Raw genomic sequence first — 19,421 nt, 5'->3', positions numbered from 1 at the left:
TAAAGTCTTCAAGATTAAATTACTGTTCTGAATTCTAAAACATTAAATTTTTTTAAATACTTCTCAGAACTATGGTGTGAATGCTATTTCTTTTTCAAGAGCTAGTTTTTTTAGATGGTTGAAATGATGCATAGCTCGTTTGATTGACAACCTTGAAAAGGTTTAAGAAACTACATAATGGCACTATTAATTGTACTGGATATGGAAGTCTTTAAAATATATCTTTAACCTCACATAACATTCTAAGAAAATCTTATTTTAGAAATGAGATATTATGCCTTGACACAAGAGTTGTAGTTAGTGCAGTGCGAGTAGGAGGTTTCAGGTTCTTTTCTCAAAAATGCAAAGGTAAGACTGTCTATAATAGATGTGATACACTACAGGAAAAGATGATTATAGGCAATGAAGATATGATATATCATTACACCTTTTTTGATTTTCTGCTAAATAAAATTTTCAAATTGGGAAATTCTACCACCTGTATTGAAACTTTAATGACAATAATGTGGGATCCATTTGAAATAAATAGAATGGGGTATTTAAATTAATCAGGGGTTATTTAGGAATTAGCTATCATTTTTAGATTTAGGTATGATGTAAACATAACAATTTAAATTGAAAACAATTGAGACGTGACATCCATGTCAATATTTTTTACCACGCTAGTATTGACACATATATGCTACGTCATCAAAAAAAATTCACAAAGCATGCCATGTAACCCTTTGTTAGTGGAAACTAACGGGAGATATCAATTTCAGAGATGAAAAAGTTTGCGAGGACTATTGTTTGAAGAAAATTTTTAGAGGGACTAAAATTGAATATTGACATATTTATGAGGATTCTTGAAATATTTAACCCTTTAATTTAAAAAGAAATACATTTTAACTCGGTTTGGAGAAATAATCGAGGTAAAATATAAGTGTGTTTATTCAGTTTCTTCACCTTCCTTAAATAAATCTTTGTCGTTCATTTAATCAGTATCAACGTTCAAGGCACTATAATTAATGAACCTCATGAAACCTAAAATCTTCATTATAAAAGTATTATAAATATTAAAAGTTGATAGTAGTAAATCCACAAGAAACCCAAATGTTATTGTAAAATTCTCTATGTTTAATCAGAGCGCCATGAGATCTTACAAAGTAAAATGAGATAGATTGTAAGAGCATAAAAAAATTAGTTTCATTTAATATGTGGTTGGTGAGAGTATATTTACTTTGCCAAAGATTTATGTGATGTATTGCAAGTGCAGAAAAAAATTGGTTTAAGATTCGTGTTCTAACATAATCTCTTAAATGAATATTTATTTTATTTATCTAACATTTGATCTTCCTCAAGATCAAAGAAACGAGGATCCCTAACATTTGCTCTTTTTCAAGATATCCAACATTTATTCTTCACCGACAGTGATAACGATGGAAAACAACAATTTTACTTTAATATTATATGTAAACAATATAGTTTGTAAACAAATTAATTTATTAATATTCTGTGTAAACAATGTAATGACTATTTAAACTAACTCCTAGATTATTTTTAAACCGAAGGGTAAAGTGGAGAGCTTTCACGCCCTTTATTGTTATTGTAACTTTAAAACAAATACAAATGAATATTTTCAATTAAAAGCACGACTTATATGAAATAAATTATTATATAATATTTTTTTCTTGAGAAGTTTTGATAAACGTGTAGGTACGGAAAAAATAAACATAATAATTAGTATAAAAAAACAAAGTAAATTGTATTTTTATAATAGTTTTTTTATCAATTTATTTTAAAATTAAATAATTTAATATTTTTGTGAATAAGTGTGCATAATAGAAAATATAATGAAAGTTTAATAATTTGAATTTTGATGTAAGGTTGATCAACGATGAATTTTAATTAAAGAAAATATTAAGATATGACTCATGAAATATAAAAATAGATATATTTTAATTAATATAATTTTATAAAAGAAACGTTACACATATTTTACTCAAATGAATAATTGAAGTCTTGAATGGTTGTGTTTTAAAGAATGCTATATTATAATATAGCAAGTAAAAGAATAAATTGTCAAAACAATAATTAATGGCTCAATTTTAATATATTATAATAGATGATCCGTAGGATAAGAATTCCATCTTCCAAACTAATAATGTATCTTAGTGTCCAAAAGTCTCACACTTCCACCATCGTAAGTGCATATGTTTGAAAGCATAAAAAAAATCATGAACAAAACCGCTAAATTAAATATAAAATCGAAAGTAAATGCATTCACACTTATGTTAGAATATAGGTAAATATACATAAGCTCTATTGTTCCACCACCTCCAATGGGAACAATACTCAATACATCAATATATCGGCAGTCCGGATACCATGACAGTCAATCTTCAGGAATCTCACCAACCTATGATAAAATAGTTACACAGAAAGGTTAGTCATTAAAAGACAGAAGAAGTAGCACATTTTTAGTGCTCGTCAGCAATGAAGAATTAAATCACTGAAGAAATAGCAGAAAATTACCTTTGTGGGCTCTAGACTCACAAAGATTCAGGTACATGCTCTTGGAAAAGACATGTAAACATGTTTCCTAAGATAACTAGAGTCACAATCAAGCATCTTTGAATGTGAAAGTTGAGGAATCAACATCTTTAACTTATCCAAACTTGGATGTATCAAACCACGATGAATGATAACTTGAGATACAGAAACATCACATATTGTGGTTGAATGAGGAACCACATGCAAGTTTGACGGATAACCATCAAATAATGAACCAAAAAGAGAAACCACATGCAAACTACAACAGCAAATTTCTCACAATAAAATTGCAGCTACGAGTCTCTCATATACCACATTGAAAAACATAGAATATGGTTTTTATATATTCTACAATGACGTTGAGTCAATTTAGATACAAGAGAAAACATCAAGAAAGAAAAAAATTTGAAAATAAGGAAACTATATCAATACTATATATCGAATATTCAACAAGAATTTTATTAACTGTTGAAAGACTTTAATATTTCTCAATTCTTTCTAGATATAATAAAACTCTTATTAATTTATATTTTATATTAAAATGGTGTCATTGCTACGAAAAATATCTATCACAACGGTTGGAAAAGAGTTATCACCATGCCGGACCAACCGTTATGAGGTAATGTGTGATTGTATATGTAAGATTCTTTTCACCACGGTTAGGAACCGTGATTATAAACTATGTAGCGTGATACCTACCACAACGGTTAGTTTAAACAACCATTCTTATATTCTTTAATGCATAATATGTAACAACGGTTAATATAAACAATCGTTGTAATATATAGTGAGATTATTATAAATTACGTGGAATACTTATTTTGTCAATGCTCACTAAATATACGACCTTTTAATCTGATCTAGAACATTATAATATGAAAAATTAAGTTATATTAGAAGAACAAGTTCACGTTCAATACTAGACAAGAGTTCTTCAACTTCTTATCTGTATTTTGCTCTTTAATTGTTAGAATTTTGTTTAACGATCATAGTTCTTCAACTGCCCCTTCATTCACCTCAAGTTCATTTTACAAAATATTATTTACTTTGTAAAAAAATTAGAGGTGAAGAGAAGGGCGGTTGAAGAACTACAATCACTAAATAAAGTTCTAACAGTTAAAGAATAATATGTAGATAACAAATTGAAGAGTTCTTGTCTAGCATTGAATGTGTAATTGTTTTCTAATATAACTTTTTATCTATCATATTATAATTTTCTAATGCAAGATGAAAAATTATATATTCGATAAAGGATTGAAAAATACTTAAACCACATAAAGTATAGTAAACTCATCTTTTAAACAAACATTAACAACAACATTCATCAACAACAAACCATAAACAACATACACGTTACAATACACATATCAACTCATAGAATGTTTCAGAAACATACATGTCCCATAATGACATCCACAATGAAAGAAGGATGAAGCTGAAGTTAGAGCTGCAAACTTGTGTCTATTTTAAATGAATGTCATTCTAGATCTTTCATACAAGATTGGAGCCCTCACTTTAGCTTCGTCCTCATTATTGAAACAAACATCTCTACCTACACGTCAAAACAAGCAGAAAGTTCAAACATTATGAAACAAGCTATTGAAACATAAACAATAATACCTAAACAAATTTTCAAAGATAAACTATAGTAAAGACAAACCTGTAAGGTAGTCATTTTCTAAGATTTGATGCAACAAAGGTATCCTTCGAAGAATACGAGTTGGTTGCATAAGTTTTGGGTTTCCATATAAGAGAGATGAGTGACAGAGATGTTAAGATTTTGTCTTGAGAGAGACGGGTGAAAAATATGTTAATTTTTTTTAAGAGAGACGAATGTAATGTACTGAAGCGAGATAAAATTTCTTAGGTCACATTCATGTCAAGCTTCATTCAACATCATTTGTTCAAGAAAAGTTCAAATTTGGTGCATAATGTCAAAGGTGATTCAAGTATGGTTCATGTGTTTATTTCCATGCCATCTTCATCCAATTTTTAAGCAATCATCAAAATTATTCAAAGAAAAATCAAGCTTTCTTCATTTGGTACTCAAATATTCATCATTAGGCCTTTGGATGCAAGAAATCACAACTTGACACATGTTTGGTTGACCTAAAATCAAGTATGGCATGCCACTTGGTCCAAATACCATAACTCTCTCGTTTCTGAACATTTTTGAAATCTACTCCAATCCAAATGTCACATTTTAAATCCTCTAAAACTTTTCTTCAAGGGTCAAATATCAACTTTGCCTCTAAGTCCAACAATTTTTCAATTGGCCAAGATGCCCATATGTGCATAAAAGTAGGCCAAAGACCTAGTTGACCTAATGCCTGGCCTAGAATTTCAGATCACGATCTCAACTTTTCATCCATGTCATTTTCAACTCAAGCATCATTTTGATGTGATTCTTTTTGCATCTGATTCTTCACCATGAGGAGATCATTTGGCACAAAGAACATCTCAAAAGCACAAGTGGATTTCTTTTGGCCTGAACTCCAACATGGTACCATGAACTCTGTTCTTGCACAAGTTTCAGGTCATGAATTTCACTCCATTCTAAATCTGGGACCACATGCATATGTGTAACCTCTTTGAAAAAGCAAAACGTATCTGAACAAGTGCAAAACAACTGATTTCAAGTGCCAATTCACGCATTTCATGTCTGATTTTACACGTTTTGTAAATCATCAAAAGTCTAACCTAATTCACATGAATTGGCTTCCATTTCACACGTATCATGATCTAATATCATTTCCTATAAATAGAGGAAGCTTTTTCCTTTATTTATAAGCTTTGATAGCCAAAGAAACTCTGAAACCAGTTAACTATTTTTTCGATTCAAGCTCTTTTAGCTTTGAATTTTCACTCAGAATCACTCAACGACACCTTCTGAAGCTAACTGAAGCATTTCCTTGGCTTGAAACTCCTTTGAACCATACTTTCAAATCCATCATTGTTGACCTCTGAAGCTTCAACGAGAAAGGTGAATACGAGTTACATTTCTGAGAAAACAAGTTACTAGTGTGTTCGTTTTGATTCAGTGATCAAAAGCCCTCAACTACGTTGAGTTTATTCTTCGTATTCATCATTTAATTTTACTTTGAGGAACTAGGGTTCTTCGTGCTCTTGAGAAAATTCTCTTTGCTCAAAGCTAATCAATGACTCTGATGCAAAGAGACATGAGCATGATGTGTTACGTGTTCATGATTTGCATAAATTGAGCAAAGGTTGAAGATGAAGTCTAGTTCGCACGCCTTGGTGGCAAATGTTTGAATCCAGCCAATCAGATACTTCCACGCGCTTTTTTTGAATTTTAGTAGCCGTTGACGCCCTAATCTCTTTTACTTTTATTTTCTTTTATTCCTTTTATTTTCAAATTAATTTCTCTCTCATTTTTAAACATCTTTTATCCAAATGTTTTGCACAAAGTATCTAAGAATATTTTGCATTAGATAAAAAAATTTCATATTTTTTAAAATCATTTTTGCATTTATTAATATTTTTGTCTCATTGTTCTTTTATTTTCATTTTCAACCATTTTTAAATATTATGAGATTCAACTTTTGAGATCTAATTACTTGTATTTTTTTTAATTTCTCTAATTTTCTCAATAATTTATTTTATTTTTTTGTGCTTGTTTGAGATTTTCTCTTTAATTTCCCTTTTAATCAATTTTTAAATCTTTTTTTGATTAATTTTTGTACAACTTGATGTTTGAGCTTGGGTTTTTGACTTGGTTGAACAATGCATTTACATTCCAATTCATCCATAAATGGACTCTTAGGTTGATTCAATCTTCTATAATACAATTTGTTGATAGATGATCATTTGATCATATTTTTGGCACTTTGAGTTAGACGATAAATCATCCCTAGATTGTGTCATATGTTTGAGTCCTTTGACTTATTTGATAGTGAATCCTAAGTTAAACACTTGAGCTTGCTTTCTTCTTCCCTCTTGTTCTCTTATTTCCTCTTTGAACTTTGAAGCATTTGTGCTTCATGCCTTAAGAGTTTGACTTTGTATCAATACTCTAACATGATTGTCACATACATTGCTTGTCTCATGATCACTAACTTGTTCCATCTAACATCTAACGCCTAACACCTAACTTTACATTTATGCTCTTTACATTTTATGTTCCTTACATTTATGTCATTTACATTCATGTCATGTATATTCTTGCCCTTTCACTTTATGTTTCTTATTGTCTTCTTATTGCAAAAGAACAAAAACATGATAAAATGACTAAGACCCATAAAACTTTAATTTGATCTTATGGACTTTGTGTTACTATCCCATGCTTAAGGAGTATTTTGGACTTTGGACCCTATGGACTTAGTGTTTTTCCCTTGCTTGGAGTTTATCTGACACCTTAATTCATCATATACCTTGTGATCCCTCTGAACCCTTTGATCTTCAATTCAAAACTTGGATGCTGCTTCATGACTTTGTTGATCATCTGGATCTTTTGATATTCATATGCTTATGTGTTTTATCTTGTGACTCAATCCAAACAGAAATGAATGCTTGTTTTGACCAATGTCAAATGCTTGCTCCATCTTGTGGTTAGTATACTCGCACACACAAAGGCTTTCTCTTGGGCTATCTTACAATGATGCCTTTTATTTTATGTCATTTATTTTATGCTTTAGGATAGTCTCTTCTTCTCCCTCCCACTTCTTCAATTTTCAAAACTTCTCCCTATTTCAAAATCTTATTTGTTTGCAAACTTCACATTTTTTCTTAATAAACCTTGACTTTGTCAAGTGATCCAAAAAATCATTTTCTCAATAAATGCTAAAACATTTAAATTTTCTACTTGAAGTGCCTTTAGATGGTTTCTGGTTCTTGTAATTTCCTCCCTTTTTGCAACCCATGATCAATTTGTATATCTGTTAGATACCCAAAAGTGCTTATTTGAGCTATCAAATATGGGCATCTTTCACTCCATTTCCTTGCTAAAGTGTTCGAAACCACCTTTGTTTTAGATGAATTGCAATAAAATGATAAACGATCTTGGTACCTTTGATTTGTGTGTTATTGTGCAGGAATTAGGCATGAAATAATAGAAAATGAAGCCACAAGAAAGTTGGCAAAGAGACCAAAAAAAGGATGCATTCATCAGCTTGCTCGCTAGGCGAGGGCTGTGGCGAAGAGCTCGCTAGGCGAGCACCCAGCGAGAACCCAGCGAAGAGCTCCAGTATTTTACAGTAGCAAACATCAACAAACTCGCTAGGCGAGCAGCCAACGAAGGGTGTAGCGAACACGTCCAGACTTGGTCAAAAGCGCAGCCAGCACTCACTCGCTAGGCAAGCCATTAGCGAGCTCCCAGCGAGCAATTCCAGTAGCAAAACCTCCTAAGCTCGCTGGAGCGAAGGGTGAAGCATGGGCTTCGCCTAGCGAAGGTTTTGTTCGCCTAGCGAACATGCCAATCTGGAAAAGGATATTTCTTTGGGCGCAGGTGCCTCAGGTGCCTCATTTTGGGGCTCGCTGGGCGAGCCATTCTGCTCGCCTAGCGAGCATGACAGCTCAGTAGCAGCACTATAAGTAGCAGGGGCTACTTTTTGGAGCCATACCTTACACCTTCATACTTTTATACTTTTGAGATATTTTTCCAGCATTGCTCTAGAGATACGTTGTGACCTAGAAATCATTTCTCTTCATCTCTTAACAATCTTTCACAAAAAGAAGGTGAATTCCCATCCAATCTTGATTATTCGACTCGGATGTTGATCAACCTTCTTTCGAAACTTGTTGACCAAGCTACCATGAAAATGAGTAGCTAAGTTCTTCATCTTGTCAAGGTTAGATGTAGATGGTCATAAGCTTTGTGTGTATATGAGATGATCTTCATTTGTAAACTCTTTAATGATGAATATATGGTGAAAACTTTGTTTTATTGAAAACTCTTTGTGTTGGTTTATGATCGAGAGATGTTTACCAACTCTTTACCTAGGTTTTCATCCAATCTTGTTTGTTAGCTAGAGATAGTAATGAATGATTTTGTTCACCATAAGGTTGAACCAAAAAGTTGTCATTTTGATAAATTGTGTTAGAGATAAACAATGGATCAAAATGGGAAAACTCACAATGTGTGTTAGAGATAAACACATTGGGGGGGACTTTGTGAAATAGTTTATCATCTAAAGGAGTTTATAAGTTTTGTTGATCGAACATATACATGCAAAGTGATCGTCGAACCCTAACTTTGGCAATATTTCTCAAATATTAAAACCAAATCTTTTACCGTATTTTCTTACACTTTTATGCAAGATACCGTGACTAAAACAAAAAACCATTGTTACCTTAAGCTAAGAGTTAAAACAACTGTCGAAAGGCGGTGATATCTCACAATCCCTGTGGAGACGATAACAAAAACCCGACACTTAAAAACACATTCAACAAAATGGCGCCGTTGCCGGGGATTGTGAATTGATATTGCGAGCATCGCAATAGTTGCTTGATTTTTAGCTTTCGAATTTTTGACTTGTGCTTGTAATTTGTTTGGTTTAGTGTGCAGCTTTCGTTTTATGCGAGGGCAGATTCCTGTGGACGAACTTCTTTTTGATCCCGAGATCGAAAGAACCGCAAGGAGGCTGAATAACAGAACGAGACGAAGGAGGCAACAAGCTAGACAACGACAAGAACAAGGAGAAATTTCTTCTACCACGCATCCACCACCGTTCATACCTATCATAGAACCACAACCACCGCCCATTTCCACTCCATGTGTAAACAGTCCAAGGAATACTGCTCAGTTTGCCAACCACACGGGAAGGCAAGCCGAGATGAAAACGGGAACTCTTAATTTACTATATGGAAGTCCATTCACTGGAATGGACCATGAAGATCCCTTTGCTTTTCTCACCAAATTTTACGAGATAGCATTGGCGGCCGGAGTTGACCAAGCTCAAGAGCTACCGTTGTTCAAAAGATTATTTCCCCACGCTTTGCTTGGCAAAGCAAAAGATTGGTACTTAGATCAAACACCTGCCGTCATGACAGATTGGAACGTGTTGAAAGAGAAGTTCATCGAAAGATTTTTCTCCCACAACCGGTTCATGGAATCCAAGACGGCCATCTCAGTGTTTTCACAAGGAACCAACGAATAATTAAATGAGGCGTGGGAAAGATTCAAATTCATGCTTCGGAAATGTAAAGGGCATGGTTTTGATGAATTAACTCAAATCCATATTTTCAAAAATGGACTTCAACCAAATTGCAAGACTTTGTTGGATGCTACCTCGGGTGGTTCTTTATTGTCTAAAAATGCCGAAGAAGCTACAGATATCATAAATCGAATGGCTCTAAATGATCTCCAAAGTCAAAGTAGAGGCAACTCTTTGAAGAAGCCGGGAGTGCTTGAACTTGGGACGAACGATGTCATTCTTGCCCAAAACAAACTCATTTCACAACAAGTGGAACTCTTAACGCAGCAAATAAAAGAGTTGAGAGAACCTTCAAAAGCTAAACAAATAGCTTGTTGTGAGCTTTGCAAAGGTGAGCATGACACCGGATTTTGTCCACCTCCCGGGTTCGAAGAGGTAAACTACATGGCGAACCAACGAGACTACCAACCGAGACAGCAACAACAACAACAACCTTATAAACCACATCCTCAAAATCAACAACAACACTTCCAAGGGAATCAAGGGTTCCAACCTAGGAGTAACTATTACCATAACCAAGGTTATGGGGGTGGTTCTTCTAGCCGTCAAAACCCTCCCCAAAATCCTTATCAACCTCAACAACCGCCGGTCGTAACTTCAAAGTTAGAAGAGACATTGACACAATTTATGCAAATGTCAATGGCTAATCAAAAGAGCAACGATGCGGCAATCAAAAATCTCGAGACTCAAGTTGAACAACTTGCTAAGCAACTAGCGGAACAACAACCCGGTCCATCTTTTTCGGCGAACACGCAAACAAATCCTAAGGAGCATTGTAAAGCGATCACGATGAGAAGTGGGAGGGAGTTGATTAGTGAGAATAAAAAAAGAGATGAGAGTGAACAAATAGAGGAAAAGAAAAAAAATGAGGAGGAAATATTGGAGGATAATATTGATGGTGAAGTGGGGGAGTGGAGTGAGGAGGAAGTTGAAAAGAACGAAAAGAATGGTGAAGTTGAAAAGAAATAAAAGTGTGGAAATTGAGAAAAATAAGAGTGATGAAGTAATGATGGAGGAAGTGAAAAAGAAAAGAGCGAGAAGTTCTAGAGTTGCTAAAGGAAAGGAGGTAGTGAGCGCTACTCCAATCCAAAACCTTCCTTATCCACATGCTCCATCTAAAAGGGAGAATGAACGGCATTACGCCCGGTTCATGGATATTTTTAAACAACTGCAAATCAACATTCCGTTTGCCGAAGCATTGGAGCAAATGCCCAAGTATGCCAAATTCATGAAGGACATACTTACAAAAAAACGGAGGTATACGGAACCGGAGACCATTGTCCTAGATGCGAGTTATAGTGCAATCATTCAAAGGACGCTTCCGAAAAAAGAGGTTGATCCGGGACGAGTTACTTTGTCGGTTAAAATTGGTGATATCTATGTCGGAAAAGGACTAATTGATTTGGGGTCAAGCATTAATCTTATACCATTGTCTATTGTACAGAGGCTTGGCAACATTGAAATTAAGTCCATCCGGATGACGTTGCAATTGGCCGATAAGTCGACTACCCATCCTCATGGCGTAGCCCAAGATGTTTTGGTTAAAGTCGACAAATTCTTTTTCCCGGTCGATTTTATTGTTATTGATATGGAAGAGGATGATGATGCTCCGCTCATTCTGGGCCGACCGTTCATGAAAACCGCGCGCATGATGATAGACGTTGACGACGGTTTGATGAAGGTGAGAGTCCAAAATGAAGAAGTTACTTTCGATCTATTTGAAGCAATGAAGCATTCAAAAGATAGAAGTGATAGCTTTCGCATCGATGTGATCGAAGAGGCAATTTTGGAGGTTTCTAAGCATATTCATGAGATATCTCCTATGGAGTTAGCTCTTGATGACTCATTTGAAGTTTTCACAGTTGAAGAAGAGCAAGCTCTTGATGAATGTTTAAGGGAACTTGATAGTGTAAACGAACTACAACCGTGGGAAGTTGAGGAGGAAGACTTGAAGAAGGAGGTTGATGACGAAAAAGCGCCTATTGAATTGAAAATGTTACCTTCTACTTTGAAGTATGTATTCCTAGATGAGACCGAAGCAAAGCCGGTCATCATAAGCAACCTTTTGTCAAATGATGAAGAAGCCCGTTTGATCAATGTGCTGAAAAAAAATCAAGAAGCCATGGGTTGGACTCTTTCCGATCTCAAAGGAATTAGTCCTTCCTATTGCATGCACAAGATCTTAATGGAAGAGGATTTTAAGCCGGTAGCTCAACCACAACGCCGCTTAAATCCTACTATGAAGGAGGTTGTTAGAAAGGAAGTTGTCAAGTTGTTGGATGCGGGAATGATTTACCCGATTTCGGATAGTCCATGGGTTAGTCCTGTGCATGTGGTTCCGAAGAAAGGTGGAATTACCGTGATCCGAAATGACAAGGATGCGTTGATCCCTACTAAAGTTACAACGGGGTGGCGAATGTGTATTGATTATAGGCGGTTGAATACCGCAACTCGAAAAGATCATTTTCCACTCCCGTTCATGGATCAAATGCTCGAAAGACTCTCGGGGCAACAATACTATTGTTTCTTGGATGGCTATTCCGGGTATAACCAAATTGCGGTTGACCCGGCCGATCATGAAAAGACGGCTTTCACATGTCCGTTTGGAATTTTCGCATACCGAAAAATTCCCTTTGGGTTGTGCAATGCGCCGGCAACTTTCCAAAGATGTGTGCAAGCCATTTTTGCCGACCTTATTGAGAAAACAATGGAAGTCTTCATGGATGACTTCTCGGTATTTGGTGGTTCCTTTAGTTTATGCTTGGCAAACTTGAAAACGGTGCTTGAAAGATGTGTGAAGACCAATCTTGTGCTCAATTGGGAGAAGTGCCACTTCATGGTGACCGAGGGGATAGTGCTTGGCCATAAAGTCTCTTCAAGAGGGCTTGAAGTTGATCATGCTAAGGTTGAAGTGATTGAAAAGTTACCTCCTCCGGTGAATGTGAAGGGAATCCGAAGCTTTTTGGGGCACGCCGGGTTCTATCGGCGCTTTATCAAAGACTTCTCAAAGGTAGCTAAGCCTTTGAGTAATTTGCTAGCTAAGGACCAGGTATTTCTCTTAACCGATGAATGTTTGCAAGCTTTTGAGACTTTGAAATAAAAATTGGTTACCGCTCCAATTATAGTCGCTCCAAATTGGAATTTAAATTTTGAGCTAATAAGCGACTATGCAATCGGAGCGGTATTAGGCCAAAGAAAAGAGAAAAAATTTCATGCGATACATTATGCAAGTAAAGTTCTTAATGAGGCTCAAATTAACTATGCCACCACTGAAAAAGAATTACTTGCGATAGTGTATGCGCTTGAAAAGTTTAGGTCTTACCTTATAGGGTCTAAAGTCGTAGTGTATACCGACCACTCGGCGATTAAATATTTGCTCACCAAACCGGATTCGAAGCAAAGGCTCATCCGTTGGATCCTCTTGTTGCAAGAATTTGATGTTGAAATCAAAGACAAGAAAGGATCGGAAAATTTGGTGGCGGATCATTTATCTCGCTTAGTTAATGTGGAGGTTACCGCTTCAGAGAAGGAAATCCGGGAAGAGTTTCCTGATGAAAAACTTTTCAAAATTCAAGTTAGGTCGTGGTTTGCAGACTTTGCGAACCACAAGGCTAGTGGTTTTGTGCCTCCCGACCTAACTTCGAACCAAAAAAGGAAGTTTCTTTCGGATTCCAAGTATTACGTATGGGATGACCCGTACTTGTTTAAGTTGGGTAGTGATAACCTTTTAAGGAGATGCGTTACTGGCGATGAAGCGCAGAGCATCCTTTGGCGTTGTCACAACTCGCCTTACGCGCGGACACTATAATGGGGTGAGAACGGCCACTAAAATCCTTCAGTCAGGATTTTATTGGCCCACTATTTTCAAAGACGCACATACCCATGCGCAAAGTTGTGATAGTTGCCAGAGAAGCGGTGGGATTGGTAAGAGAGACGATATGCCTCTCCAAAACATCCAAGAGATCGAAGTATTTGATTGTTGGGGCATCGATTTTGTAGGACCATTCCCACCCTCTTATGGTAACGAGTATATGCTTGTCGCAGTTGATTACGTTTCTAAGTGGGTTGAGGCGATTGCCTCACCCCGGGCGGATGCGAAAACGGTAATAATTTTTTTGAAGAAAAACATATTTTCCCGTTTCGGAACCCCCCGAGTGTTGATAAGTGACGGAGGGTCACACTTTTGTAATGCACCGTTGGAAAGCATTTTAAAACATTACGGTGTATCACACAGAGTGGCAACTCCGTATCACCCACAGGCGAATGGCCAAGCCGAGGTCTCTAATCGTGAGATTAAGAGAATTCTCGAAAAAACTGTGTCAAATTCAAAAAAAGAGTGGTCACAAAAATTGGATGAAGTGTTATGGGCATACCGTACCACCTTTAAAGCTCCAATTGGGCTCACTCCTTTTCAATTGGTGTTTGGTAAAACTTGCCATTTGCCGGTCGAATTGGAGCACAAAGCCTTGTGGGCTCTGAAATTTTTAAATTTTGAAAAGGATTTGGCCGGTGAGAAAAGGAAGGTGCAACTGCTCGAGTTGGAAGAGATGTGCAATACCGCATATCACTCAAGTTGGTTGTACAAAGAGAAGGTAAAAAAGTATCATGACAAAAAGCTTCGAAAGAAAGAATTTGTGCCCGGACAGTTGGTCCTATTGTTCAATTCCAGGTTGAAGTTATTCCCCGGAAAGTTGAAATCAAAATGGTCCGGGCCATTTCGGGTAAAAGAAGTTAGGGAGTACGGAGCTATTGTCATTGAGGACATGGAAAAGAAGGAGAGTTGGACCGTTAATGGCCAACGTTTGAAGGTTTATCTCGGCGGTCATGTGGATCGCGAGAGCTGTGCTATTTCTTTGGATGCTCCTCTGTGAGCATCGCACCGTCGAGCTTATCCGACGTTAAACAAGCGCTTGTTGGGAGGCACCCCAACATTGTAAGTATTTACAGTTTTTCTGTGGTGTCGTATTGGGATTCCAATTGTTAAACCTTGCTGAGTGTCCCAGGAATGCTATTTAAAAAAAGAAGCAAATGCTGTCATGCTCGCTAGATGCTCGCTAGGCGAAGCAGTAGCGAGCAGATTCGCTAGCTGCTCGCTAGGCGAAGCAGCAGCGAGCGCTGCGTGACAGCACTCATTTAATTCTCAGCAGGCCACTCTTTTGGGCCCAAGTTCCATTTTCTTTTTATCACTCTGAACTGCAGAACTCACACACACTCTCACTTTGCATCTCACTCCCAACCCCACCTGTTACATTGCAACCTTCATTGTCCATTCTAACTTCTACAGATCTCAAACCAGGTTTGCTCCTTCTCATTACTTTATGATTTCACATTGTAAATTTCTGAAGTATATGTCATTTAGGGTGAATTTGGGGGAATGAGTGCATTAGGTTTTGCATGTGGGTGTAGATTTGCATGCACCTTAGAACGATGCCTTTCTTGATAAATCATTTTGTTCTGAAATAGATACCATGAGACCTTGGGTTTTGCCAAAATTTCAGTGTAAACATTGCAGAACCCAAAAACCCGTAAGATTCGCTAGCAACTCGCTAGGCGAACCTGTAGCGAAGCTTTGCTAGGTTCTCGCTAGGCGAAGCAGCAGCGACCATGACAGTAGTTGGAATTCTGGTTTTGCTTTCTAATTTGTTTTGTGTTTGTGTTGTTTCCTCTCTATGTCTTTGCAGATGGAATCCAGGTCCGGAGCTTCGAAAAAGAGAAAGGGCGGGAACACTTCCCGTCCCGTACCAATACAATTCGACACCGACAAATTTGTCGGGCCAAAGCAAGCAGCAAGATATGTTGCTTTGGAAAAGCGAAAGATTTTGCCGGAAAAGAGATTTATAATCAACCCTGAAGGCACGAACCGTACATTCGCCGGGTTGATTAACAGCAAAAAGTGAGACCGGTTAATATCCCCCCTGGAGCATTACGACATCGCAACAGTGCGTGAGTTCTACGCGAACGCACTGCCGAACGACGACGAGCCATTCACATGGACGTCTAGAGTGTCTGGCCGTCCTGTTGCGTTCGATCGGGATGCAATTAACCGTGTCCTGGGTGAACCGCTCCATCTGGGAGCCAATGAGAGAGACACCTACCACCAAAATTTAAGGCTTCACCGGGATACCGATTCGATTTTTGCTGCCCTGCTTTTGGAAGGGAAATCAGTTGAGGTGAACCCATCTGGGGTTCCGATGAGATACCATAGGGAGGACATGATTCCCTTGGCTCAACTGATCCTTTTGTTGGTTCTTACAAACATCAAACCCAAGTCTCATACTTCTACCGTGCCGATCCCAGTGGCACACTTGGTACACAGCATCCTCACGAATATCCAGATTGATGTGGCGAGGATTATTGCTTTGGAGTTGAAGTCCGTGATTGAAAGCGGGCTAAAGTCGGGGGCACGAGTGAATTGTCCCCTGGCTTTCCCTTGTCTAATCATGGCTTTGTGCCAACAAGCGAGGGTGAGGCTACCCTCCAAGGGCCAAGTAAGGATCCCGCCGGCCATTGATGACCGATACGTGGCCAAGTACTGCAAACCGAAGAATGTAAGAAGTAGTTCAGCTGCTGAGGTTACCGGGGCTTCTGATGGTCCTGGTACTTTTACTCTAGGATCCGATCCTTTCCAGCAGGCTGTCTGCAACTACAACTGGGGTTGGATGGCGGCAACTCAGCGCGCCATGCTCGATATGCACGATTCTATGCAGCTGTTACAGTTGCAGATGCGCGACCCCTCCGGTGAGCATTCTATGATGTCACGTGAGCAGTTTCTGCAGCACGCTAGCTGGCCTGTGGACAGGCCTGTGTTTGGAGAGGGGGAGGGTGTTGGTACTTCTTCTGGTGCTGCTGAAGATGATGATGATGATGATGAGGCTACCGGTTCTGAAGCCGGTAGTGATGAGGGTTATGAGTCCTTGGAGGGCTAAGTTTATTTTTTTTTTCATATTATGTTGTATTTCTATTGTGTTTTCAGATTTGTGTATTTTGATTTTGGTTATGTACTTTTGGGGTGTTTTGTCCCCCATGAACAATTTTAAATTTTGAAGTAATGTTATTATTTATGTTTTAAATTTCGTTTGTTTTAATAAATTTTTGGTTGGTTGAGTGTCAAACCTTCTAGATTGGTTGCTCCTCAAAGAAGTATCCAATGAAGGTGCATCCGAGCTTGGATGGCAATGATAAAAACAAACAAGTGAATAATGCTAAGGTACATGGTTACCTCCGGCTAGAATTTTAGAATACATTAAGAACTTTACTCTTTTTTGTAATTGAATATTGTCTTTTTGCAACATAATTGAATGAATGTTTCATCTAGGACTTAAAACCACAAATTGTGAGGAAACCTCCATTTGTACACTTAAATGCTAGATTCTAATAAGCTTTGTTGATTCATTTGATTCATGCTTTGTCTTTTATTATTGTGAATATGTGGAAGCAATTAGAAATGATCAAGGCACTTGTTTTCTATCGAGCACAATCGTTCCAAATACAACTTACCTGTGAGCAGAGAGAGTATTCGTTAACCCCTTTGAGCTTAAACAGTTGAATCTCAGCTTGAAATAAAGCGAGATTTCAAAAATCTTTTTTTCTTGAAACTCGGAAAATTTTGATAATTGTTCTTTTGCTGTAAAAAGTCAAGAGCATTCACTTAGGGTGAGTAAGAAATAAGTTGGGGAGAACGAAAATGAGAATCGGTAAGTGCCACAACTCTTGAAAAACCGAGCAAGCATAAAAAAAAATATAAAATATAGAAAAGAGAAACATCTGTTTTGTAAATATGATGTGAAAGAGAAAAAAAAAAGAGAAAATGAAAATGAATGCTTGCTTGGAAGAAAAATAGTGAAAAACAAAAATTGAGTTGTGAAATAAGAGTTGTGAAGGTTTCAAATGAGAAATAAATGGAACGAAGTTGAGATGTGTGAATAATGTACAGTGAATGTCTCTTTTGCATCGGCAATTTCGTTTTCAATGGCCTTAGAAATGACCCTTGTTTGTTAACCTAACCAAGCTTCAACCGAAAAGTCCTTAGTGATCTTCGTGCTTCCACATTACCATTTATAATTGTTAGACATTGTATGAATTGAATTGATTTCTTCATTGTTTGTTGGAGAGTGAGATTATTCCCGCGGTTGCAAACGCGTAATTTCTTCAATCCTTATTCGAAGAGGAGAGATAGGGTGATTCATTCAAGATAATATTGTTGTGGATAGATACATATTTCGCATTGCTACTAAGTTTTAGTTCTTGTGTATTATTTTATTCTAACCGTTGGAAATTTGTATCTGCTGATTCGCTTGTGTTTGAGCCGTTTTATCCGATTTCGGAGAAACCTTTTTCTTAATGAAAATCCTCTTGTCCTTCAAGAGGCATACTTTGCTTGAGGACAAACAAGAATCTAGTTGGGGAGAGTTGTTAGATACCCAAAAGTGCTTATTTTAGCTATCAAATATGGGCATCTTTCACTCCATTTCCTTGCTAAAGTGTTCGAAACCACCTTTGTTTTAGATGAATTGCAATACAATGATAAACGATCTTGGTACCTTTGGTTTGTGTGTTATTGTGCAGGAATTAGGCATGAAATAATAGAAAATGAAGCCACAAGAAAGTTGGCAAAGGAACCAAAAAAAGGATGCATTCATCAGCTTGCTCGCTAGGCGAGGGCTGTGGCGAAGAGCTCGCTAGGCGAGCACCCAGCGAGAACCCAGCGAAGAGCTCCAGTATTTTACAGTAGCAAACATCAACAAACTCTCTAGGCGAGCAGCCAGCGAAGGGTGTAGCGAACACGTCCAGACTTGGTCAAAAGCGCAGCCAGCACTCACTCGCTAGGCGAGCCATTAGCGAGCTCCTAGCGAGCAATTCCAGTAGCAAAACCTCCTAAGCTCGCTGGAGCGAAGGGTGAAGCGTGGGCTTCGCCTAGCGAAGGTTTTGTTCGCCTAGCGAACATGCCAATCTGGAAAAGGATATTTCTTTGGGCGCATGTGCCTCATTTTGGGGCTCGCTAGACGAGCCATTCTGCTCGCCTAGCGAGCATGACAGCTCAGTAGCAGCACTATAAGTTGCAGGGGCTACTTTTTGGAGCCATACCTTACACCTCCATACTTTTGAGATATTTTTCCAGCATTGCTCTAGAGATACTTTGTGACCTAGAAATCATTTCTCTTCATCTCTTAACAATCTTTCACAAAAAGAAGGTGGATTCCCCTCCAATCTCGATTATTCGACTCGGATGTTGATCAACCTTCTTCCGAAACTTGTTGACCAAGCTACCATGAAAATGAGTAGCTAAGTTCTTCATCTTGTCAAGGTTAGATGTAGATGGTCATAAGCTTTGTGTGTATATGAGATGATCTTCATTTGTAAACTCTTTAATGATGAATATATGGTGAAAACTTTGTTTTATTGAAAACTCTTTGTGTTGGTTTATGATCGAGAGATGTTTACCAACTCTTTACCTAGGTTTTCATCCAATCTTGTTTGTTAGCTAGAGATAGTAATGAATGATTTTGTTCACCATAAGGTTGAACCAAAAAGTTGTCATTTTGATAAATTGTGTTAGAGATAAACAATGGATCAAAATGGGAAAACTCACAATGTGTGTTAGAGATAAACACATTGGGGGGGACTTTGTGAAATAGTTTATCATCTAAAGGAGTTTATAAGTTTTGTTGATCGAACATATACATGCAAAGTGATCGTCGAACCCTAACTTTGGCAATA

Source organism: Lathyrus oleraceus, chromosome 6, assembly GCF_024323335.1.
Source record: "Lathyrus oleraceus cultivar Zhongwan6 chromosome 6, CAAS_Psat_ZW6_1.0, whole genome shotgun sequence".
Taxonomy (NCBI): Eukaryota; Viridiplantae; Streptophyta; class Magnoliopsida; order Fabales; family Fabaceae; genus Lathyrus; species Lathyrus oleraceus.
The sequence above is the reverse complement of the archived record's forward strand: the minus strand, read 5'-3'. Positions refer to the sequence as shown.